Source organism: Danio aesculapii, chromosome 3 (assembly GCF_903798145.1).
Source record: "Danio aesculapii chromosome 3, fDanAes4.1, whole genome shotgun sequence".
Lineage (NCBI taxonomy): Eukaryota > Metazoa > Chordata > Actinopteri > Cypriniformes > Danionidae > Danio > Danio aesculapii.
Genome location: NC_079437.1, coordinates 22,761,399 through 22,789,298, shown reverse-complemented (window position 1 = coordinate 22,789,298; position 27,900 = coordinate 22,761,399).

Below are 27,900 nucleotides of genomic sequence, written 5' to 3'. Positions count from 1 at the left end.
AATATATTTATCCTGAATTTTGGTAAGCATGTTTATGTATGCCTATCGGACATTCTAGTATTTTGATCATTTAAAATGTAAACAATTTTCAAGTAATTTTCTTTTTCTTTTTGCATTTTAGTTTTCTCAAATCCCTGTTAGCTGTTTATGTCTATAGGATAAACCTGTTAGTAAAGACTGTGGATCCTTTAGCAAAATGTCTTTCTGTTGCTTGAAAATCTATGCAGTGTTGGAGATTTAGATTAATTGCGTTGAACTACTGTCTTGAATTATGAGTTGTCCTGGATGTGGTGCAACATCAAAGCTACTGCTGTTTACCAATGTCCAATAACCTTTCAATGATTGTTACCTCATGGCAAACTGAGGTAACCATCAACACTTGTTGGACTGGTTTTCTATAAAATATTAGAGTGCTTGATGCTCTGATGTCATTTGTCTTATATGAGAAATATATGAAAATATAATTTTAGATTATCTTCAACATGCAGTTCAAAAGAAAGGTTTAGCAGCAAAAGTTTAACAACAGCAATATTAGATTATTAAGATTAGATTAATGTCATAGTTTCAAAAGATCATATGACTCTGAAGACTCCTGAAAATGGCTGCTAAAATTCAAATACCACAGTTTATTAAATTAATATTACAGTTCCTTTGTTTCCAGTCAAATATATCTAGCTATGTTGAGCAAAAAAATCTAATATTAATACATTTAAATATTTTAATATTATTTTTAATATTTTAAATATACAAGAATATTTTTTTTACTTTAAATGTGTATGCAAATTGACATACATGTGAATAGACATGAATTATATTGCACATGTCTTCATATTCGACATTTATGTTAATATTGACATCTATGTTCATTAAAACAGAAACTAAAGCGTAAGCCAAAATTAATTGTTGTGCAGTTTGACATGGACCTTTGGCGTTATTTAAAAACCAAATGATCAATAATAATAATAGAAAACTCTTTATTTTTTTATTAGGACACTCAGGGTCAACAAACAAAGATAAATACATATGAGATGAGTAAACCCACTGCTGAATTTCTGAAGTTGATCCTGCACTCAAACAAAATGAGCTTGCGCGTTGTTCTTACACTGACAGCGCGAGCGGGAATCAGGAAGGCAGGGATGTCTCCCATTTCGGATAAAAGCCTTCCCGCTCCTGGCGTTGAGCCAGAGAGCTTGAGCGCACAGAGAGAGGAGAACACGAGAGCACTCCTCACATCATCATTCAAACCTGTCCCAGCAACACAAGCGCACCCGTCCCGACGCATGCTCAGTCCATACAGCTCTCCAGCCGAACTCTCCCTGACCCTTCATCAGCTCCACACTCACTTCGTCATTCTGCTCAGGACAAAGGGGAACAGCCTCACCCTCACATTGTGCTGCAGGCCGGAGGAAAAATTGATCCACACAAATCCCTGCTCTGTTATTTAAGAGTAGACATAAACCATGAAAGGTTTTTATGTAATATTCATAAGCCAAATAAATGTAACCATGATGAGCGAAACAAAAAGGTTTAGAAATTATTTCCACATATATTTCTTAATATTTAATTGAATGTAATATTTAAAATAGACATCTATATGGTAAAGCATTTATATTATATCAATATATTTGTTGACCTTTTTATATTTCATTTTAAATATTAAATGCAATAATAAATCTCATGTTTATTACTGTAACCAAAGTTGTAATAAATAATAAAATATTTAGCCTTTGTTCTTATAATTTTTGTTTTTTACAAATATGGAATGAATAATAAAAATAGATTTAAAGCCTGAGTGATTTACAGAATATAGTTTGCCTGTTGTTCTCTCCCTCCTCTAAAAATAGCATATATTTGGTCTGAGTGTGTGTGGTGTCTGTTTAGATTAGTAATGGCAAGGGTCTGGTTGTGCTACAACAGCAGACGTTTGGAAAACAGTAGTAATGTAATCAGCCACACGCCTCTGGCTACATCAGCAGCACCAAGCCTGCAGTTTATGAGTGGGAGATGAGAGATACCTGTTAACCCTCGCACTTCACACTCACATCTTCTGCATACGGATGAGCAGCATGCTTGTGAAAGAAAAGAAAAACATACAGTATGTGCATAAAACCATTTTGTGAGCACACACCCATACAGCACATTTTCATGGTGAAGTGAAAACAACAAACATTTTAAAATTATTCTGATGACATTTTTACCAAATTTAAAATTAACATTTAGTCATTCAGCACATTTTGCATAAAATAAGGGAAAAAATGGTGCCATACAGTTAAAGTCAGAATTATTAGTCCCCCTTTGAATTTTTTTTTCTTATTTAAATATTTTACAAATGACACGGGAATTTTGACAGTATGTCTGATAATATTTTTTCTTCTAGAGAAAGTCTTATTTGTTTTATTTCAGCTTAAACCTGCCTAGTTAACCTAATTGACCTAGTTAAGCCTTTAAATCAGTATTAGAAGTGAGTTATTAAAACTATTATGTTTAGAAATGTGTTGAAACGGAAATAGGGGAAAATATAAACAGGGGGGGTTAATAAGTTAGAAGGGCTAATAATTCTGACTTTAACTGTACATTTTCATTTTTAAATACCACAAAACCAGTTTCTTGGCTTAAAAAAAATCTGAAATTAATAGTTGATAGAATAAACGTTATTTATATAAAATATGTAATTCATAATTTTGTTTGAAATCTAATTTGAACTCTTTACAATAATAAGATATTAAAATTAATATCTGTTAAAATTAGTTAACTGCATGCATTAATACAAATTAACATTGTAAAATACATATAAATGATGCAAGAGTGTTGTGAGGCATTAACAATGTAATTCTTCAATTATTATCATGGAAGATGCATTGTCTTTTTGACAAATGTCAGAATTTAAAAGAAATTAAAGTAGCCAATTATCTTGATAAATTATTCAGTCACATGACTAAGGCAATGTCTCATGACTTTGTTTGCATGGTGTGTGTGTGTGTGTGTGTGTGTGTGTGTGTGTGTGTGTGTGTGTGTGTGTGTGTGTGTGTGTGTGTGTGTGTGTGTGTGTGTGTGTGCATACGTACGTACAAACTTAAATACCAAAAAATCAACGTTTATGGAAAACCAAGTAATGCAACTCATACAATCATTTTGTTAAACCACATCACACAGCACAGTGTTTTTCCAAAAATGTAGACCAGAATTTGATTTCAAACTTTTTCCATTTCTTAGTTACTCCATTTTCTTTGAAGCAAATGCATATTCCTTCCTCGCTCATTTATTACCTTGTTCTCTGAAATGCATAGTTTGGGATTGATTTGTTTCTAAGCTAATGCTCAGCTAACACTCGGCACAAAGAAAGATAACACTCCAACACTCAAAACTGATTCTAATTTGACAAGTGATGACTGACAACTGAGTGCAACTGAGCAAAGAGCTTGAAAAAAGTGGCTAGCAAGCACTTTGGGTGTGGAGTCTGTTTTTTTCCCTCCCTTTCCGACTGCAAATATTCACACGCTTTGGGAACTATTTCCCAGTAGCTAATGTCCTCTTTGCCTTGCCTCAGGGTGACGTCTGCTAAATGAGATTTCTCTCATCGCTTGCTTCGTTATTGTGAATGGAGAGAGCAGATGGAACCAAGAGGATGAGGAAAAGGAAATTTTCGTCAGTCGTTCACGTGACGCTTGCAGTCAGAGTCAAGGCTAAGGCATGATCAAGAGGCAGCCATTTTGAGAAACAGCTGGGCTAAGATTTAACTCACGAGTTATGATTTCTAACCATGTAAAGCGTGATGAAATTACTTGGGATGTATTTCATTTAAAAAAAGATTGGTTTAAACCAGTGTATGTGCTTTATAATTAAGTGTGTATGTATAATGTTGCATGTCAGCCATTTTGAGCTCCCCCAATTCAATTCTCACGCTGCCACAAGTCACATAAATCTGCTAAATAAACAACTCTCAACTTCCACTCATCTGTAGGCCTCAGTATCACCAATCCCCTTTAAATCTTGAGCAGAAATTGCTTTACTTAAGATAACAACTGCTTAAACAAGGATTAGATCTCTTATTTATACCAGTATGTAGTGTGTGTGTCAATAAGATAATCGCAACTTGTGAATTTAAAAGTTCGTAATCTGGTGTGGGTTGAGATAAGGATGAGAGTCTGGAGATCTCTGTATTGACTTGGTGTATTTACACACATAAAATGTGGGCAGTGATTACTACACAAGCATGAGTGGAAATTCAAGGACCTTACAAAGTCATTAATACTGTAAAGTCCATATGACCCAATTAAGAATAACTTTAATCAAACTCTGAAAAGAATAGGTCACCATCCTCCAATGAAAACTAAGATTGCAATATTTTTTGGGAAACAGAAAGCCAAAATGGCCCACAACCAGCAGCCTCATTGAGCGCACACCTGTATTCCAGACAGGTGTGGTGGCACTTCAGCGTATTCATAAACTGCTAGTCGACAGCTATGCCTATTGTTAGAACAAGGTGATTCAAAACGATGACCTTTTCTTCCATTAATATTTTGACCTTGTTTACTGCTACTGTTACCGATCCAGGATTTGTCTGTTGCCACTTTATTAACCCAGCAACTCAGATCTGCTCTTTGCAGATGCCTTGTCTTTGCAGTTCAGTTCTCCGCTGTACTTTTCTCCTGCTCTGATAAAGGCTGGTGACCATGGCAACAGTTTGGGTGGCCCCTGTGGGGTCAAGTCAAAGGTGACAGCGATAACCTTTTAACCCTTGCTGCCATCGCCAAGAGTTCGACTTTACACCTTGGAGGCAGGGAGAATCAGAGCTGTCAGAAAAGCAAGGAGACAGACTCTGTGTGCATGTGTGTGTGTGTGTGTGAGCTGAGCTGAGCAGGAGCGAGTGTGTACGTGTGTATGTGAGTGCGACAGAGAGAAAGAGAGAAAGATACCGAGATATGATATCTATGTGACGAGGGGGCAAAAGAGGCAGTGGCGAGATAACAGAACCACACTTCAACCATTTGGTTCTTTAGAGGCCACTGTGATAAGATATGAGAGAGAATGACGCCTTGAAGCCATTAACACACAAAACACACTCTTATTTTTGTTTGTGTGTGTGTTCGTATTAAAATTTATTCTAGATGATTTTGGATTACTTTTAGATTATGATTCTTTATTGTAAACGTTTAAGGCTAAATGATATGATAAATAAATATATATATATATATATATATATATATATATATATATATATATATATATATATATATATATATATATATTTAAATAAATAAATAAATATATATATATATATATATATATATATATATATATATATATATATATATATATATATATTTAAATAAATAAATAAATAAATATATATATATATATATATATATATATATATATATATATATATATATATATAAATAAAATTATACTGTTGACCAAAATTTAGGAAAAATTACAACCTGATCTCACGAGAAAACGTAAGTATTTTACGTTTTGTTAGTTTAGTGACTAATTCGTACGAGTTCAGTCGTAAGAAATTGTATAATTTTAAAAAGGAGGTGTGGCACCTAACCCCTCCCCTAAACCCAACCGTCATTGGGGGATGAGCAAATCATACCAAATTGCACAAATTAGATCGTACGAATTCATACGAATTATCCACTAAATCAAAAAGTTACGAATTGCTGTTAGATTGCGTTGGAAAATTAATCAATTTACTGTCATAATGTATGCGATTTGCAATCTTTTAGTCCCTAAAAAGTAACTGTTATCAGAACAGTTAAATATACACAAGTAATGTATTTTTGGAATCTGATTAAAAAGTCCAGATTACATGTAATCAGTTTCAATGCAGTACTGTAAATGTGTTTTTTTTTTCTGTATATTTATACATTTGGTTATCACACATTATATTTGTTTTATATTGTTAAATTATTATTTGTTTTGAACAAAGTACCTATAGAATGTGTTTTGAACTAGAAGAGAACTGTTAATAGTGGAGCCCCTGCACAGCTGTAAAGTGCCTGACCCCCTCTCTCTCTTGGGCTCAAATAACAGTGAATCCCTGAGATTTTCTCCAGCAAGCTTTTGTAGTTCCTCTCAGTGCCACTAGGGGGCGAGCTGCACTGCCTTAGATTTTTCCCCAATACACTGCCCATAAGAGACCACAGAGAGTGAGATTTAAAGGGGAACGAACAATAATTCAGCTCACACTCTACCTCTCAAACATGTCATTACTGAGAGCTTTGAAGTACTTTTCTTCCTTTGTGAGATGGACAGCTGTGAGTGCTACCAAGTTCAATCTCTAACACATTCGTTGAGTTCTAATACAAATCACATGCAGTTCATCTTATGACAGTCAGAATTTATTATATTCAAATTTTACTGTTTCCAGTCAGGAATAGTGAAAAAAAAACCCCAGAAAGGTGTGTTTCAGTGTAATGTGAGTGAAAGACATTCCCAGTCTGGATATTACACTGATTGGCTTGCTTTGTGTAGCCTTGGGTTTCCAAACCTTTTACTAAACACCAATAGATCTGGTGGACATTACACCTTCTTCTAGCCAAGAACAGCTTGGGAGGACAGCAAAGTTTTGTTTTATCAAACAGTTGGGTTTGTCCATATTATATGCTAATTTTGGTCTAAACTACTTATCATGTTTCTACCTATCAAGTCCAACTAGTCAAAGTTTAAACCTATAACCTTAAAAACTAAGCATGTTTTTGACCATGTCCAAGAAGTACTAGATTTGTTGAAGACAGTAAACAAAAGAAACTCTGCTATTTTGTTATAATTGTCCTCTAACATATTTTAGCATTATGAACCACCAAATGCAAATATGTATTTAACCCCCAAAGTAAAGTTTCTGTCATTAACTATTTATTCTTTAATGTCTCTCCAAATCTCGTCTGTAGTTATGGTTTGTTGGAGCAGAAAAGGATAGTTTTTCTCTTTAAAATAAGGCTGTTTTCTATCAGGCCTGTTACCAAGCAGTGTTTTCATCAATACAAAACTTTTGCATTTTTTCAAACTTGTCTGCTTTCGACCACTTCCAAGGGTAATTTAAAACATGTTTGATCATATTACTTTTGTAGTAAAAACAACAACAAAATACTCCTTGAGTACATAATCATCATAAAAACATGATATAATCTGAAGCTAAGCAGGACTGTGCCCGGTCAGTACCTTGATGGGAGACCACATGAGAAAACTAGGAAGTAGTGTTGGAGAGGCAAGCAGGGGGGTGCTTAACCTGCAGTCTGTGTGGGTCCTAATGCCCCAGAAAATTATTGTGGACTCTATACTTCTCAACGAGTGCCATCTTTCGGATGGGACATTAAACCGAGATGCTGACTCTCTGTGGTCGCTAAAAATCCCACGATATCCTTAGAAAAAGCGTAGGGGTTTAATCCTGGCATCCTGGCCAAATTTGCCCACTGGCCTCTGTCTATCATGACCTCCTAACCATCCCCATATCATAATTGGCTTCATCACTCTGTCTCCTCTCCACCAATCTGCTGGTGTGTGGTGTGCATTCTGGTCCAATACGGCCTATGTCGCCTTATCCAGGTGGATGCTGCCAACAAAATCTCATGGCAATTCATAACTTTTGATTTAGTGGCTAATTCGTATGAATTCATACGATCTAATTCGTACAATTTAGTACGATTTGCTCATCCCCCAATGACGGTTGGGTTTAGGGGTGTGCTTAGGTGCCTCGCCTCCTTTTTAAAATCGTACAATTTATCGTACGACTGAACTCGTACAAATTCTTACGAATTAGCCACTAAACTGACAAAACGTAAAATACTTACGTTTTCTCGTGAGATCAGGCTGATGCTGCACACTGGTGGTGGATGAGGAGATGCCCCCAAAAAATGTGTAAAGCGCTTTGAGTGTCTAAAAAAGCGCTATATAAATGTATAGAATTAATAATATTATTAAAGCCATGCTTACCAGGGGTATAACAATCCAACCCTCTTCATTGGCTTTACATTCGGGAAGTTGCCACCTTGTCATTTCTGACAAAAATAAAACAGTGTCTAAAAGCTGTTGTATAATAAGATGTACAGTAAACAAGCTAAAATAAAACAAAAATTGTTTTTGATAAATAGTTTACCCAACAAGCAAGCATATAAGGACACAAAGTAGAGTATAACATCATATTAGAGAACTAGCATTACGCTAACTGGAAGGAAATGTAATCTGTGTCAGGAAACATCAATTATTTTTAGTATTGTCCAAGGATTATTTCACCAATTTATGTAAGAGGAGGAGATATAATGAGAAAATAAACTGAAAATAAACAGGATCCCACAATTTACACATTCTTCCTGCTGATGCTTCATCTTATTGCTTGTATCTACAAAGTTGGGTTAGTTCACCCAAAAATGAAAAGGATGAATTACTCACCCAAATGTCATTCCAACTCCTGAGACCTTTGTTCATCTTTAAAACACAAATAAGGATTTTTTTTATTATATTCGAGGCCTGCAGGGGGCGCTCAACCTGCAGTCTGTGTGGGTCCTTATACCCCAGTAAATTGAAGGGGACACCATACTATTAGTGAGCACTGTCTTTCGGATGGGATATTAAACCGAGGTCCTGACTCTCTGTGGTCATTAAAAATCCCATGGCACTTCTCATCAAGAGTAGGGGTGTAACACCTGAACAAATTCCCTCCATCGCCCCTTATAGATCATGGCCTCCCAATCATTCCCGTCCACAGAATCACTGTCTCTCTACTCCACCCACCAATATCTGGTGTGTGGTGAGCGCACTGGCACAGTTGTACTGTGGCTGCCGTCACATCATCCAAGCGGAAGCTGCACACTGGTGGTGGTGCGGAGAGACCCTACTTATGATTGTGAAGTGCTTTCGGTGTATAGCCATACACAATATATGCGCTATATAAATACACATTACTTACTCTCCGACCCTCTATAGACACCAAAAGTCCCAAGATATTCAAAGTCTAGAAGTGGAACCAAAAACATTGCCAAAACATTCAATGTGACTACAGTGGTTCAACTGTAATCAAACAGAGTTCCAAGAACACGCAAAAAAAACTGTAAAAAGTTTTTTTTTCTGTGTCTTCTCTTCAGACATGTCAGGTTCAGGATGTATTTAATACAGGTGATATGATGCTCTGCTGACTCTAATAGCAATTTGTTGTATTGCTCTAAATGTGCCTAGTCTGACTTGACAAGGTAGAGGAGGTATAGGCGAACAAAGTCATATTACAGGTTTTTTTTTTTTTTTTGGTGCGCACAAGTGTTTTTGGAGCTTCGTATGATTACACGTAGAATTTTTTGGCTATTTTTTTGTTCCTTTTAGTCTCAGAAACATTGCTGTGTATGGAGGATAAGGGAGCTCTAAGATTTAATCTAAAATATCTTAATGAACGAAGATCTCACAGAATTGGAATGATGGGTGAGCAATTAATAACAGAATTTTCATTTTTGAGTGAACTAATATTTTAACTCTTTAACAGGCTATCATAGAGTAGATTCTGAAAAAAAAGCTAAATTTGCTTAGAGGGGTGTCAGGAACACACTTTAATCAAAGAAATTGGTTATCGGAATTTGTGTTCTTGTTCAGTAGCATACAAAAAATTTGTTCTTGGTTTTTAACTTGTCTACCCTACACATTGTCAGAAATTACAAGGGTTACTATGGTTCTTGGTGGGCGTGGCCAAAATATCTTTATGGGACTTAATATACTGTTGTGAGAGTGCACTACAACAACGTAGTCATACATTGAGTTGCAACAAAGCAAACAAACTGTAGTTACCACTTCCTTTTGAGTCACTTGGTTTGTTAACTTGTAAGCTGCGTAACATGTTCCTGAAAGATTTATAAAAGTAATCCATATAAAATTTATATATAAGCCATAAATATAAGAACAGCTTGAACTTCATATTGTTATTCACCAACAAACATGCATTCCTCTAAATTTAGGTTTAGAATTGATACATTGGTTTAAAAGCCCTAAGGTTGTAATTTCTGACCAAATCCGCATGTATAGACTGCTTCAGTTTGAATATGTGCCTCTTACAATGAGACTTGAGAGCTGCAGGGGGAAGATTATACAAAGTGCTTGTCCTTTTTAAAACTTGACAGACATGATCACAATGACAAAAAAGCTGTATGAAGATTCTTCATAAATCCTCCCTTTGTGTTTTAACATGAGTCTTCCCATTGTATTGCAGTATCATTTATACTCGTATTACATAATCTCAGATTCACTCAATCAACAGGCTGTTTGAAATGCTTTCATTTGAAGTCTGAACAAAAATCCAATTTGTTCAAAGTTTCTACAAATTTTGAACTGTGATTGAAATTCTGATTTGACCTGTAATCATTCCTCATGGAAAATCGAAAGGCAGCTCTGGGATTCAAATTCCTCCAGATTTCAGGTCATAAAATCATTCCTCAACTCAAACCATGCAGCAAACCGTCACCAGCTCTCCTGAGACTTCGATTAGACGCATGCAAAACCTAAGTACGAGGACCTAGCCTTGTGTTAAATTCATTCCTGCACAGTGAGGCAGTTAGCTGTGACATGCTCTCTCCGTCCAGTGGCTGGGCCATTAAAACAGCAGACCCGTGGTGTCTGCTGGGAGAATGGAATAGAGATCACATGTAATGGCCCTGCTCAGACGTGATGCCTCCCTCATTAGAATTCCCTCTTCGTAGACCCTTTCTTTCCCCTCGCTCTCCTTCTTTTTTCGCCACAATCTTAAAAGAAAATTAAGACTTAAGTGGTTGCCTGTCAATTAACGCTCCCTGTGCGACAGAGCGGCAAGAATTCGATTGCCAGGAGACGCGAGCCATTACAGCAGAGTCGCTCTCCTCTCTTCTCTCTCCTTCGCTTATTCTTTTGTCTTCCCGGTGTCTCTCTCTGGCCTTGTTTCCATCCGTCTTTACCTCCACTGAGCACTTGGTCTCTCATTACACTCTGCTCGCTTTCATCCTGCATGTCCTTTTCCTCAAATACCTGTCAGGCTCTGTCTCTGTCTTTTTGCATGTGTGGCTTTATCCACAAGAGTTATAAGAGGTATTTGTAAATTAATTACTTATGCAAATGCAGTACTTTATGATACACTAAATAAAAAAAAAAAGACCCCGCTCGCCTGTTTAATGGCTGAGGTGTAATGAAATACAGTGATGATTGTTTCCAGGTCGGCTGCCTTCTGATGCTCTGAGACTGACAGGGGCATTTAGTAATCTGCCTGGACTCCACAGCACCTGTCATGGTGGTCTCTCTCTCACCCCTTTCAGTCTCAGTTGAACAGTCTACTGCTGTAAGTGATATGTGCCCAATTGCAACAGAATGTAGAGAGAGAGAATAATCCAAAATAGTTGAACTGGATAAACATTTGAATGAATAGATTGACAGGATGAGAATGATAGAATGATTTTAAAACAGATTGGCACATAAATGAACACTAGACTAACAAAAGTGTCAATAGAAAAAATTATTGATGATAGACTGATTGATATAAAGGATAAATGGAATGATAATTGGTCGGATGGATGTATAGATGGATGAATACTTACAGATGGATAAATTGTAGGTAGGTAGGTGGGTGGGTGGGTAGGTAGATAGATAGATAGATAGATAGATGGATGGACGGATGAATGGATGGATAGATAGATAGGTAAGTAGGTAGTTAGATGGGTAGATAGGTAGTTAGATGGGTATATAGGTAGTTAGTTCAGATACTTCAGAATTTTCCTCAACCTTACAATCAGTGCAAAGTCAAACGGGTTCATCTCATTAGCACACATCTTTCGGCACACACTAGGGAAGAGTGGCGAATCCTGCTGGGAATTTTACCCCAATTAAAAGTTGTGTGTGCAGGTGAGCTTGAAAAAATCTTTCCAGAAGCAAGTCTGCGTTGACAAATTGATTTCAGCTCTTTGCATCCAATTTCCCGTCGGAGTCTCTCTGCAGACCAGCGCCCATATGTAAAGGATGCATTTCTATCGGAGACACATGGCTCAAGCGTTCAGCCCATTGAACACCTGTTCACTAAGCACCAGAGTGAAGGTCCATTTATTTCATATGGGACTCAATAGCTCAGCCATCCATCCATGGAGTCAATGCTTTGTTAGCTGTGTCTAATGCTGTGAGCGCCACAGAAAAACACACCATGATCACACACACAGAGGGAATGCCAGATTTACACCCAACTCAGGACTTGCCTTGCATTAAAATCCTGAACCTAACCTGATTAGTAAGAGATCTGGGGCGCTAAGCCCTGTTTTGTTCTGTATTGATTCTCGTGTGGATTGGAAGAGTCAATTAAGGCTTGTGATTCAGATTCACATGAGTCATCCGTCTTTGCAGAGGTGTCTCTGACTCGCCACCAAGCCAATCAATTCACAACTGAATCAATGCCTAAAGGACCCATGGCTTGAGTGCATCTGTGCTGGCTCTGGGAAATAGCAGATGCTTTATAGAGAAGATTCTTCTCTGGATTGTAAGATCATGTTTACAAGCAGCTGCCAGGTCTGGAATCTGAAACTGCTACAGGAAGAGGTACTCATGCCCTCTTGAGTGTTTTTTTTTTTTTTCATATGACTCCCTCTGCTCTCTGACTCAAAACAAAGCTCAGGTCAGGACCTGCCGCATCCGTTGCCATGGAAACCTGGGTTGTTCAGATGGGTTTATTTCTAAAATTTTATTTCTTATCCTTCCTTCTTTATTATTAACCCCCAAAAATTTTATTCTCTGACTATCAATCCTTCCATCTGTCTATATTTAGTAATACTTGTTTTTCTATCAATTTATTTTTTCCATCATTCAATCTGTCCGTCCATCAGGGTTTTTTTTTTTTCTTGACCAATGTGTGGGCTTTTTTTTGAGATATGTTTTATTTTAGTGATGTATAAAAGATGCCACATAATGGTGTACGTAAGCTTTTAAACTAGTAAAAAATATATAGGATTTTATCTCCCGTCTGCTGAAAAAGAGATGTTGAAATTAACGTGTGAATGTTTCTGTGATACATGCACCAATTCATTTTCAGGGTGTTCTAATTTGTTTTTTAATTCCAGTTTAACAATTAATTGCATTTCTATTCCGATGCCACGTAAAGAACATCAGTGTCATGAAGAGTTCATTGGGTTTTGATGTAGCATTTACGACGCTAAATTCGACAGGTACGGTCAGGATTTTCAAAACATGATTACATAAACAGTCATTGTGGCCATTGCATTGAGAGTGTTTGCTGTAATTGGGTGCCATTCTGAGGTTCCTCTGAACATTGATCCAGCCCCAAAACAATCACCCAGCGGCCATCGCACAATTAGCATGCAAATTAAGGGCCATTCGTTGCCACGTCGACACCAATCGGCTTTCATTTTCCAAGGCGTCACTCCAGTGAGACGACTGTGCAAGCTAAAACACAGAGAGAGAGTGAGAGAGCAATCATCCATACTACTCGTAAAGCATGTGTCTATTCAGTGACAAGTGAAAATTTTACTCAGATCAAATCTTGTCTCCTTCCCCCACTGCACTTTGATCCACAGTCTACACTTTGCTTTTTCACTAATACAAACCATGACATCATGTACAGTTGAAGTCAGAATTATTAAACCCTCTTTGAATTTTCTTTACTTTTTTAAATATTTCCCAAATTATGTTTAACAAAGCAAAGAAATATTTTAACAGTATGTCTGATAATAGTTTTTCTTTCTAGAATAAAAGCAGTTTTTAATTTTTTAAAAAACATTTTAAGGTCAAAATTATTGGCCCCTTAAGGCTATATTTTTTTTGATAGTCTATAGAACAAACCATCATTATACAAAAAATTGCCTAATTACCCTAACCTGCCTAGTTAACTTAATTAACCTAGTTAAGCCTTTAATGTCACTTTAAGCTGTGTAGAAGTGTCTTGAAAAATATCTAGTCAAATATTATTTACTGTCATCATGGCAAAGATAAAATAAATCAGTTATTAGAGATGAGTTATTAAAATTATCATGTTTAGAAATGTGCTGAATTTTTTTTTTTAATCTGTCAAGAATCTCCTTTAAACAGAAATTGGGGGAAAAAATAAAGAGGGGAGCAAATAATTCTGACTTCAACTGTATGCAACTATAGAAAAACATTAGATGTCCACTTGACAAATCTCATTTTATTTAGATTTACTGGATGTATTATGGGTCTTTTGTTTTAGAAAATGGCAATTCAGGTTAACAAATATTTGCATATACACTCGCCAGCCACTTTATTAGGTACATCTGTCCAACTGCTTGTTAATGCAAATTCTAATCAGCCTATCACATGGCAGGAACTCAATCCATTTAGGCATGTACACATGGTCAAGACAATCTACTGCAGTTCAAACCGAGAATCAGAATGTGGAAGAAAGGGGATTTAAGTGACTTTAAACGTGGCTTGGTTGTTGGTGCCAGAAGGACTGGTCTGAGTATTTCAGAAACTGCTGATCTACTGGGATTTTCACACACAACCATCTTTAGGGTTTACAGAGAATGGTCCAAAAAAGAGAAAATATCCAGTGAGCAGCAGTTCTGTGGGCTCAAATGCCTTGTTGATGTCAGAGGTCAGAGGAGAATGGCCAGACTGGTTTGAGCTGATTAAACCTGTCGAATCTTGAGGTGGATGGGCTACAGCAGCGGAAGACCACACCAGGTGCCACTCCTGTCAGCTAAGAACAAGAAAACTGAGGCTACAGTTTGCACAGGCTCACCATCATTGGACAATAGAAGATTGGAAAAACGTTGCCTGGTCTGATGAGTCTCGATTTCTGCTACGACATTTGGATGGTAGGGTCAGAATTTGGCGTCAACAACATGAAAACATGGATTCTTCCTGCCTTGTATCAACGGTTCAGGCTGGTGGTGGTGTACTGGTGTAAGGGGGATATTTTCTTGGCACACTTTGGGCCCATTAGTACCAATTGAGCATTGTGTCAACACCACAGCCTACCTGAGTATTGTTTCTGACCATGTCCATGCCTTTATGACCACAGTGTACTCATCTTCTGATGGCTACTTCCAGTAGGATAACGCATCATGTCATAAAGTGCGAATCATCTCAGACTCGTTTCTCTACAGTCACCACATAGAGCACCTTTGGGATGTGGTGGAACAAGAGAATCGCATCATGGATGTGTATCCGACATATCTGCAGCAACTGCCTGATGCTGGAAAATTTCCAGTACCTTGTTAAATCTATGCCAGAAGAATTAAGTCAATTCTGAGGGCAAAAGATGGTCCAACTTGGTAGTAAGCTGTACCTAATAATGTGAGTCTATATGTATGTTATGTAGATTTACAGTATGCATATAAACGAAGCAATACACTCTCAAAAATATTAATCCAAAAAAAGATATATGGTAGATTGACTCTCCGATCAGGTTGATTTTGCTTCTGGCACCATTGAAACAGACATTTGGAATTAGCATTAATAACCAAAATTTTGCCTATAGCAGCCCAGCCATGTATATTGACCCTGTGGAGTTCCCAACGAACAGTTCTGCAATTGAGCAGCTGTGGTTTTATGTTTTTTTCTCAGAGACAATCCGGGTTAGCACCCAGACATCCCTTTCTGACAGCTTCCTCTTGCGTCCATAGGTGGCAAGGATGATTGTTTATCCTTGCCACAGACATATCACCCTGCATCCCAAGACCGGTTACTGAAGCTAAGCAGGGCTGAGCCTGGTCAGTACCTGAATGGGAGACCAGATGGGAAATCTAGGTTGCTGTTGGAAGTTGAGGCCAGCAGGAGGCACTCAACCTGTGGTATGTGTGAGTTCTAATGCCCCAGTAAAGGGGACACTATACTGTCAGTGAGTGCTGTCTTTTGGATGAGATGCTAAACCGAGGTCCTGACTCTCTGTGGTCATTAAAAATCTCATGGCACTTCTCGTAGAGAGTAGGGGTGTAACCCCAGTGTCTTGGCCAAATTGCCTCCATCAGCCCTTACCCATCAAGGCCTCCCAATCATCCCCATCCATAGAGTTGGCTCTATCACTGTCTCTCTACTCCACCAGTAGCTGGTGTGTGATGAGCGCACAGGTGCTGTTGTCCTGTGGCTGCCGTCGTATCATCCAAGTGGATGCTGCACACTGGTGGTAGTGCGAAGAGACTCCCCCTCATGATTGTGAAGTGCTTTGGGTGTATGGCGGCGCGGTCACATCGCGAGGCTCAGCATCTCTCTAGTTTCTGCAATTTTGCAGAATTATTTCTGCTCATTTCGGGTCATTTGGTGCAGAACAGCAGTGCCTTTACATTGAACACCCGACAGGACATCTTGGATATTGGTTTGTGCATTCCGGACAGTTTTATTAGCAATCTTCAACTCATCACTGAGATCGCCAGAACACCCAGGCCTGAGCGCCCTACCCGGCCGGGCAGAAGTGCTCGAAGGCGGAGTAGAGAATGTAAACAAAGACGGGGGAAGCGTGGCGGGCTAAGAGCTAAGCAATATAAATACACATTACATTACATCCTTCTTGGTGGTATGCTGACATTACCCTTTATACATAACAAAACTGTCTTGGTCACAGATGCGCCAGCGGCACATTTACCAACAGTTTGTCCTCATTTGAGCTATACAGGTGTGTGTGTGTGTATAAAGTGCATGATTAATATATTTTCATGCAATGAAAATAAAAGAGATATTTTGTTTGTTTGTTTTTTTTTTTTGTTAGTTTTTTTGTGGATCCCATTTACTTTTTATTGAACAATCCAACAACCAAATTTTCTATTCTGCATGAACTACTAATAAATGTACATTTACCCTAACACACAGCTATCCTTCATTCGTTCTGATACAGCAGTGTAACAGGCCTGAGAGAATGGTCTGTGTGTGTATGCTCTCTTCTCACCGTTTAAGCCTATCTTGTAATTTTGGCATCCTTGTTTTCTCTCTCTCTCTCTCTCTCTCTCTCTCTCTCTCTCTCTCTCTCTCTCTCTCTCTCTCTCTCTCTCTCTCTCTCTCTCACTCTCTCGAGCATTACTGAGCAGCACGGCTCTTCCAATTGGTCTCTGCGGAGCCCTGTCATCAGATAAGGTCCACCTCCTCGCCGCTGTCAGGGCAACGGTTGCCGGCACGGTTGCTGCTGGCAGGGCGAGTGAGAGCGACAAAGACTGTCACCAGCGAAAATGAACTGTCACCTCACATTTTTCAGCACTGCACAGACGCTGTATTGCAGCCCTGAACCCTCGTGACCCAGCTCTGATTGAGTTCCGCTGTCTCTTCTCTCTCCCCACCACGCACCCGCTCTATTTCTGTCTCTCCATTACATTCACTAGCTCTCTTTCTGGGAAATTTGCTGTTATATGATGGTCAAACACTCCGAGTCAATTCAGCCTTGATTATGAAGAGCAGATTTCTGTTTGACGGGAATGATGTTTATCCGAAAATTCATGAAATGCATTTAGTCAAGTCCAGCTTTATTGTTATTCTTCTACATGTGAGGACATCTAGTAGAGCAAGTTTGTCTTGCAGGATCACTTTGCTACATATTAATTAAACATACATATAAACACAATAATAGTTTTTCACCTAGTTACTAAAATCTTTTCACAGCTAAGAATTATCTTAGTGACTGTACGTACTCTTATGACCTCACATAATATACTGCAATTAATGGGCTATATGCACACAGACTTTTAATTTCAGTCAACCAGCCTATGGGCTTCCGGTGAATTGTCATCCCATACAAAATTGCTGCTTTAAGATGTGATTTCTTTAAACAACTGTGATCTTTACTGCCTGATAGATCATACCTGTCAAGATTGAGATGTGAAAATAAGAGATATACCCACCATAAAATCTCCAAATTACTAAATATGTTCAGCTGGAGCTTTGTTATTGTAAATAATCAGTTAAACGGTCAGTAAAATGTTTTATTATTATTATTTACAAAAGAAAAAATAAATAGTATACACACAGCAAATTAGTTAGACAACAGTTTGGCTTATTAAAATTGATATCTTTTATAAAGAAATAGAATCAAGTTATCAGATTTCATTAATCTTTTCTTCACTGTATAACTTACACATTCTGATTAAAGAACAGCGAATGAATCTCATTTATTTAGATTTTTCGTTTGATTACATTAAATAACAGAGGTGTCACTTTAAAAATGCACACATCTAATGTTATAATGAAAGCATTTGATTGCTTTCCTAACATTTTATGCTCAAAATTTGTTGTGTTTGAAAAAAAAATCCCACCAAGATCGACATTTTTAGATGTTGTTATTATTATTATTAATTATTAATTATGTGTATATGCCTGTTCAAACACGCTCTGTTTCAAATCACGTGTACAGAATCCGTTTGGGAAACAGCGTCTATTTATCACTAAAGAGCACATCTGTCAGTCACGCACCGCTATATGACTGTTTTGAGGATTGCATAGGAGGGGCAACGGCACCTTTAATGAAACGGGAATCGCGGCACTTTTATATTTATTTAAGTGTTTTCATGCCTAAATAAAACAAAAGCACAGAACAGACTTGCATTTAAGAGCAAGAGGCATCCCCTGGTGGTTCGGCGGTATGGGTTGCGTATAGGGAGGATCGCCTCTTTAATGTTTATTGCCAGCCTTCATAGAAAAATTGAAAATATGGGAGAAATATGGGAAAATACCTTTACGGGATGACAGCGGGATAGAACTGTAAAATACATGGATATAACTGTAAAATACAGGAGAATCCCGGGAAGAACGAGAGGGTTGACAGGTGTGATGGATATAAAGTATAAAGTGGGTATCAGACCAAACAAGAAGCACTGCATTAAATTCGATTTTTCCGCGCCAAAAATATTTTCCATCTTTAAAATATCGAAGATAATTTTACCCTCGTATTTTTGATGGAGTTTCTGCGCTAGCCTGCTGCTGATGACGACACCTACATTTAAATGGTCTTTTGTCTCTTTTTACACTTTAACAATCAAATGGATGCTTAAGTCCATTTAACTGATTATATTTTAATTACAATACAACATTGATGCTGTTAAAAGAACCAAATGAAATTGAAAATAGTCTCAAAACACTTTCACCGGAAGTTCGTAATTGGCTGAAAAACACTAGCTGTGCATATTGTCCATAGGCTAAATGTGAATATAATCTTAGGAAACCGGTACAAGAAAGTAACATAAATACTGTACAAAAGTGATACCTCATGACAAGCAGCTTGAAGTTCAGTGCCAAAGTGAATGTGCATTTTATTACTGAGTCTTTTTGTAGCAGTGGATATGCTGAAAGAAACAGTAGAACTCATCATAGTGGTTTTGAAATGGTTTTAAAGGTTATGATAAACATTATGCAGGTTTTAATGAGAACTATAGTGGTCCATTTGGTCTGTGGTATTTTGTATTATTATTTAAAAACATTTTCTCCCTTTATTTGGTGGATAAAACCACTAGACTTTAATGGTTCCATTCCTCTAAAACACACAACATTAAAATGTACTGATTTTAAGAGTTAAAATATGATGTTTTATGTTGTTTTAATGGTATTTGCAGTTAAAACTATTAGAACTTCAGCAGGGTGATTAGTGCACATGCAGCAAAAAGGTGTGTTACTACAAGTGGTTTGTATAATCCTCTCACCTCTGTATAGTACACTCTTTTTAACATATAAAAACATATCATTTGTGAGGGTTGAAATGTTGCTGGTTACAGTAATATATTTACTGCATTTATGCACATAGGTTCACTTAATCTCCTCTGCGTCATTTAATAAGACCGATCACCTATGTATGCTTATTTCTGCCAAAGCGCCGTTTGTTTCTCCTTTCTGTGTTGTGAAGCCAGGGGCGAGGAAAACCAAGCATGGCCGCCGTTCCATCCCAATGCTGCTGACTGTGAAGGCCAGCGAGTCAGTTATTCAGCTTCAGGGAAATGAATGTCAATGCCTTTATGACCCATAACACAGAACTGTGTTTGTTATCATAGTGCTGGACCGTTAGCGTGCTAGCTGTAGCTTAGCTGTGATTTATCACCTCCAGTCAGTATATTAAAGCTGGGAGCAGGCGGCTCGCAGCTTCCAATCAATTTGCATGTCTTTTTGTGTGGAGGATCCCAGTTCAAAACAGCACTTTTGTCAGAGGAAAGCCTATAATCGCTAACCTACAGTGTCAAAAGCTACTTAGCACAAAGAACATGACCACAAAACACTTGTCATTTGGCTATTATCCAGCGAGCTCTTGTTACCTCGTCACCCTGAGCAAGATTACAGGCCTGATGAATGTGAGCTGATGAATATGTTTTGTTGATTCTGCTGTAAGTGGTTTGGCTTGGCAAAGAGCAGAGACAGTTAATGTTGTGTGCGCACCTTTGACTGCATAAATAACACTGCTGCAGCCGGGATTTCTGTTTGAGGTTTACAAACACGCTGGCAACTGGACGATTCAGTAAATAGATTTTGTTCCTAACATTTATTGCAAGCCAAGCATTGAAATGAACTGGAGGTGTTTTTATATTTTATTTGGTCAGTGAATTGAGCAGCAGTCTTAGGAATTTTTAAACTTCTTGATGCGTAGACCTTTAAATGTGAAGGTGTCTCTGTGTGCTATGGAAGAAAAACTGGTAATTATATGTGATTAAATGTTCTTTGCAAAATTAAATGATAGGTTTTTATTTTGTTTAAAAAAATATATATACATATTCGAAAAATTATGCTTTTCATTATTTGCTATTTATTGGAAAGCTCACACTTTGTATTAAGCTTAAGTAATTAACTAATTTGCATAAATGTTTTTAAGTAAGTATTCATAGCTTTTTTACTGGATGTTAGTACTATGTGATAGAATATTTATGTAAATTGTAATACTTTGTATTGTTTCAAAATTTTTAAATATTTCTTGAAAAAACGTGCTTTGAATAATTTGAAATATATCAAAAATGTGTTTACAGATTCTTTTGAAATCGTTGTTTATTGGTTTTAATGAAAATTGAAAAAAAAATAAAATAAAAAGGACAAAGGATACCAGTAGACACAAGTATAGCAACAAAAGTCATAAAAATAAAAAAATTATAAATAAATAAATAAAAATACAAACAGAATGCAAAATCATAATAAACAAGTGAAGTTCTGCAGTGATTGAGTAAAGTCACACTTATTATGAAAATACATACGTCATCAGAGATTCAGAGGTTCATTAGAAGCATCCATATTTCTTGTAAGACATCCCCTTTGTTTCTTAAGTAGTATGTATATTGTTCCAAGAGCATTGTTTCATTCAAGAGTTCAAATTTTGCAACAGTTCAAAATGCATTTTTTGCAAGAAAGGAAATGATGCCGGGTCTCTTTATAGAAGTATGATCAAGTGTCTTGTTCAGTTCTGTACCGAAGAGGTATAGTGTAGGTGAGTTGTTTTTTTTTTTTGCAAAGCTTTGGCTGTAAAGTCTTGTACTGCTTTGCAAAACAATTTTTTTTTGCTTTTTGCATTCCCAAAAAACATGCATGATTGATCCTGAATAGGTTTTACATCTGTGACACCTGAAGAGTTGTGATAGTCTAATAGTGCAGAGTATATCTCAGAAATCTTTCCTTTTAAATACTTGGAATTCACCAAAATCTTCTCTATACTGGAGAGCTCTAGGGATAGTTGGCCTCTCTTTTCATGACTAATTATCACATGGCGAATTTGCAGCTATTTATAAAACTCCTGTCTTTGGTATCTTAAACTCTTTCCTCAGGTCAGAGAAGGATTTAAGGGTACAATTGATAAACAGATCTCGAAACTGACATACAGTATACCATATTCCCTCCACTTTATAAACAAAGATTTCCCAAGTGAAGATGGCAAATCTGGAAAAAGGGACAGAGGAGCTGTATTTACAGATTCTAATGTTAAATTGTTATATCTCTTAATATTTTTTAAAAGACTTTTGGTTTTTCGTTGTTTTAAAATGTTAACTTATGTTAATGTTAACATCACGTGAACCCAAATTCTAATATAAATATATTTTAATTCCCATGTGCACAGTGCTACGAACATTAGATATTGCTTTATAGCAAAATAAAATATAAGGATTTTTTACATTTTAATAAGTTTATTTAATAAATATTTGTAAAATTATTCTATACATTCTATATATTCTATAAAAACATTCTATATATTTTTATAATGCTTTATTTTTATCTGAACTTTTCCACCTACCCTTTTTGCAGTAATGTTAAAAACCCCTGGTCTATAGCAAAGCACCACACTTCACATTGGCATGTAAGCTCTCAGTTGTGAAACTTTCCAGGGAATTTTATCACGTTGGGCCTCTTTTGAAAATTATCTTTGTCTTGTAGTATTTTGCTGTTCATTTACCATAAATGTTACATCTTCACATTTTGTTAATGTTGATCTTTTGGCATATTAGCACTCCCTACAGCTAATTGCACAATGCACGTGCAATAAATTAGTTTTGGCATTTTACAATATACTACTTGAGCCAGATGAAGACAAAAAACTATTATGCATGACTGTATTCTTATCCTGATATATTTAATGGTCACTCTCCCTTGTTCCTTTCCTTGGATATTGATGGTGATAAATGAGCATGTGAATTGCGCCAGTCTGCTTTCAGAACGTAAGCACAACGTGACCCCAAGGAGCCATATTTGGGGCTCAACTGACTTTTTATCACCCTCTGAAGATCTCATTAGAATACATGTTAAATGAGTGAGTGTGTTAGACCCAGGCTGTGAAAATTCGCACACTGTCTGCAACATCAATGCAGTTAAGACACTGGTTTAATATTACTCCACGCAAAGGTCTAAAGGTCTTAACAGAGAAGGGTCTGTGGCTTAAGAGGAGGGAGTTTGATATGGGCCACCCGGCGTTTCTTCCACACATTCCTTTGAAGCAGTAGGACATGCTTTAAAGAGGTAGTTCACTCAAAATGAAATCTCAAACTTTTTTTAGATTTGCACAACCTCTGATTATCCAAGATATGGATGACTTTTTTAATCTCTAGTAGAACATTCAATAGATTTTTAGGCATTTGGATTTTTGATGATTTCTAAAATACCCCTGGCAGTTGTCTTTGAGAGTTAAACAAATTATAATAGTTAAACACATATGAATATACGTGCACCCTGACAATACATCAAGCTTTTACGAAACATAAAGGTTGGTCAGTGCAAGAAACTGAACATTGTTTGCAGCATCCTTACCTGTAATCTACAGACTCGGCACACAATCCTGAGATTTAATTCTGAAACTCAAGCTTTTTTGGTGCACAATGATGAATGTGTCCCACAGGTTGTTTATTGGACTGCAAAATAGTACTTATACTGATATTGGATTCTGCAACCTAAATGAAGTTGTAAGTGAATAGCAACATGATTATTTAACAAGAAACTCTGCAAATCAAAGTGATTGTAATAATTTGCTGTGGAATAATGCTTAGTTTCTAATGAGCAGTATGGTTCAGTCAGTACGAGTCACCCTGATCAGGCTTGCATTTCCACTGCCAATAGTACACTTTCTTGGCAGCGTAGTGTATGACAGAAAGTTCCAATCAACATCATTCTTGTTTGAAGAAGAAATTCATATGGACTGTTCAAGTATAGTGGGAATTTTCCACACTCAAGTTCATTATATAAACTGGAGACATGCAGCAAATGTGTGCAAATAGTGGAAACTAAGCCTTTTGTGCAGTCGATGTGTAGATGCAACATTGAAATAGCCCCTTATGCAATCATACAACAGAATCTGTTCTTGTTTCTTTGCATGTGTCTGTTTGGCTCAAGAACAGATGTTTTGTTTGACCGTTGTTCATTGCTGCACCCATCCGATTTTGGCTATATATTTAAAAGTAGTTCCCTTGTCTTGGTGAGGATTCTCTGTAAACCAATAGTTCAGCAGCGAGTCTAGCTCCACACTTTTGGTAGCGTACCTCTGTGATAGGAACCCTTAAAGGGTGCCAACAAGTGGAACGGTACACTTTGCTGCTTTAGTACCTTGGATAGTGGAAATGAAAATAAATGCATACGATACTGTAGTACTGTACTGAACTGTACCCCACATTGGAAACAGGCCATAAATATAAGTTAATAATGCTAAAAATGGTGCTTTTCTACTTTCAAAGTGCTGGTAGACATTAACCTGCATTTTCTGAAAATCAGTCAGCATCTGATGTGACCACTATTTGATTGTGACCACTACCTTCTTTGCATCTTCTTGTCGACCAGAGCATAAGAGCAGCGGAGCTTGCACGCCATGGTCAAAGTATAAAATTGCTCAATAATCCAATCTGTGGATATTCTGTTGATGAAACCACACTGTACTTATCTATTCATGAACCGTACATATTGACCAGAAAAACAAGTTCGCTCAAATAATGTGCAGACAAAACTTTTTTATGTAATAATTATTCCTCCTGCTTGCAATAGCATTACAGTGCTGTCATGTCAACGCTGGTAAAATTAAACTTATTTAATAAAATAATCAATATTTTTTTTACATGCCATTTTTTGTTTTGGTTTTAGGCCATGTTCATCCCGAATGTTGGTTTCAGCTCAGAATTTAAATTTCGCTGCATACCAAGTTTCTTTTCAATAGTTACTTTTCAAAGTTTGCAAAACAGTACAAATTCCAAATGTGAATAGAGTTTCAATTAAGTTTTTAAAGCGGCTGCACTGTAAAAAGCTGACACAACTTAAAATTTTAAGGTAACAAACGTCAGGACATTTTTGAGTTTACTCAAATTAAATCGAATCAAGTGCAGTAATTGGGTTGAAACAGCCAATCACCAAACATGGAGAGCGTCAGTTGGACTTCTCACAAGACTCTTCTCAGTAATAGTATAAATACAATAAATTATTAGCCACAAAAGAATGGCAGTTATGTCTAAATCTGTTTTCACTGTGAATGGTTTTGATTCAGAGCAACAATAAAGGTGGGTTGGGAGTGTCCACAGCTGATTGATTCAGTGCTTTGTGCAATCTGTTACCCAGATTATTCTACATTTAGACCCACTCAAAACCAACCTTGGCTCAGAAAACTCAAACTTAACACAAACCTTTTATTTATTTATTTTTTTTTTGAAAATTGAAATATTGTCATCTTCTCATTCTCAGTACATGCCGAACCCATAATACATTTGTTCATTTGTTGTGAAGCATGGGTTTTGGGGGGTTTGAAGCGTCAGAGTTTTGTTGAGTTGAGTTTTTGGTTTGGTTGAGTTTCGTTTTCAGTAAAGGGATACAAAACTACTTAAATTTGATATTATTTCAAAGATCTCTCGTTTTTTTGTAAATAGCTGATGATGGCAAAGTTTTAAATGTGGGTTGTAAAGTTGTAGTGTAGTCCTAATAAATGAGGGCCTTTGGATCAGGCGTTTTCTGTGTAAATGTAGGTTTTACAGCTCTGGATTCCTCCTGTGAGACTCTTCCACAGCGCTGCCGTGTTACTGCTCTTTGAGCGTCAGGCTCTCAGAGGAACAATCACCTCCGCACAGCACAACCTTGTAAAAAGTGAAACGTTCACAGGCTAAGAAAACTCAGTCTCACGCCCGTCAAAACCCTTGTAAAACCGTCAGCCACTGACTTAGAAGAGCACTGTTGAAAGGAGACCACAAACATGATTTATCCTCTTCTCGGTCTGTCTTCCTTCCACAATGAAAGAAGGCATTATAAAATGCACATGGATAAATACGACACACACAGGAGAATCGCACCGCTCCAAAATCCCAGTGCGCTGTGGAAGAAGGCTCGTAAAATAAGGATTTGTGAGGCGGTTTTGAAATCAACGCCGCGTTTAATCTCCTTGGCTCATCTGGCTTCTGCTCAATAAAACACCACCATTGTCTCTATTTCTCATACAGTAGCATTCTGCTTGAATTAACGACTCTGTAAATTGAGTCATTTTCCCAAAGCTTTTATTGCCAGGATTGAATGTTGGGGAAGCTGCTTTGAATCTGAGGCATGTCAGAGAATGTTGTTAGACATCAAGGGTTATCAAACTGTGTTTGTAACATGCGTATTTGTGAAATGTTTTAATATATATATTATTTTACTATTGAATAATAGTGTGTAGGTAACAAATGTAGGTTTTGATATTGGGAAAAGCTGTTCTATGTATTCTCAGCAGAACTGAGTCACCCCATTTTGAAAATGAACATTTTTAATCCATTTCTCAGTAAATATAGGCAATGTATTTTGGTGTGTTTAAACAAAACTGATATATTTATTAAAATATTATTTTAGTCACCAAACATATTTAGAAATTGAAAGACAATTAATTGCATATTGCAAATATTGCAAAAATAAATTACAACCTACAAAATTTCAACACAATTTTTTACATTTTTTGCTTCTCTTAATTTTCCCTTTTTTTAAATTTGTGTTTAATATTTTTCTATAACATATACATTTAGGTGTTCTAGTTTTTTGACCGTTATTGTACGTTATTTTGTTAGATAAGCTCCAGATTTGGCTTCAGTACTGACTAATCCAATGTATATGCACAAATATAATTGTATAGCTTCTTATTAAAATTTAAAAGATAGATTTGTGAAGGATGTAGTCATGTATGTTGAGCACTGTATATGCATATATTTTAATATTAATGATTGTATGCTTTTTCCAATATCCAAGCCTATCAATTAATTTATAAATAAATTCTTTGTATTTTTGAGTTTACATGATTTTATGTATTTATTTTTTTATTATTTTAAGAGTTTCAAATCTCATCATATGATTATATTTATCAAAAACAAATAAATAAAATTTCATTAATGTATACTAATCCACAAAAATTATAATCTACAAATAATAAAATAATCTACTGCAGAAAAAATGGACCAATGTCATTTTTATTTTATTATTTTTTTTTTTTATTAATAGTTTATAGAATAGTTGCCTTCATTTTTATATTTTAATATTTAATTTGTTTAAATTTTTGTTTTTTAGATATAAATTATATTTTCTCTACAGTTTATTAAATTTACATTTTTATATTATTGGATTTAATTTTCTTCAAATTTAATTTATTGTCGGAATCATATTTTTGCTTCTACAGTTTATTTAATTTTATTTTTGATCCTGAGAAAAGTTTTTTTTGGCGGCCATCTATATAATTTTAATTGAAACTACATTAACTTCTGTTACTGATTGTAATTATGAATCTAATGTAGTCTCAGATTATAGCCCAGTTGAACTAAAACTAGCATTTCCCAAGTCTCCAATTCGGAAGACATGATGCTTTAATAACTTAGTTCTTTTTGATTCATTGTTTGTAGACTTGATTAATAGAAGACTGATTTTTTTCTGTCTGTCAATGACACTTCAGATGTTAGAAAGTCTACAGTTTGGGAGTCTTTAAGAGCTTATATGAGAGGGATAATAATCTCATTTACATCGTGAAATAGGAAAAAAAGAAACCAGCAATTAAATGATCTTATGAATCAAACTGAACAGTTAGACCTGAAATGTGCAAGTAAGCCATCTCCCGAATTTTTTAAAGAAAGAGCTGACATTCAATCCAATCCATTCGTAGGGATGATGGCAATATCACAAAAGATGTGTTATAAATTGAACCTACATTAAAACAAGAAATAAAATGTTGATAGCTATAGCTGAAATAAAGTAACTTTTTAATATTTTATTAATTTAATTTTTGCCAGTTAAATTTTTGTCAGCCATTGTTTCATAATACAAAATAAATGTTTTATGGTTTTTATTTGTTTTAGTTAACTATAATTCCTTCTGAACTAGTTAAATGGAAAGCCATATTTCAATCACAAATGTACACTACTTTAATGATCCTCCATTTTTACTGCCTTACAAGTAGCGACTTCATAAAAAACAGTGTGTTACAGAGCCCCTTGGCCTAAGATCATAAATACTATGCTATTACAGGCCGTTTCTCAGTCAGTGAGCAAGCTCAGACGTGTCTGTACCTCCTGCCGGCTGCCTTTTAAAATAATC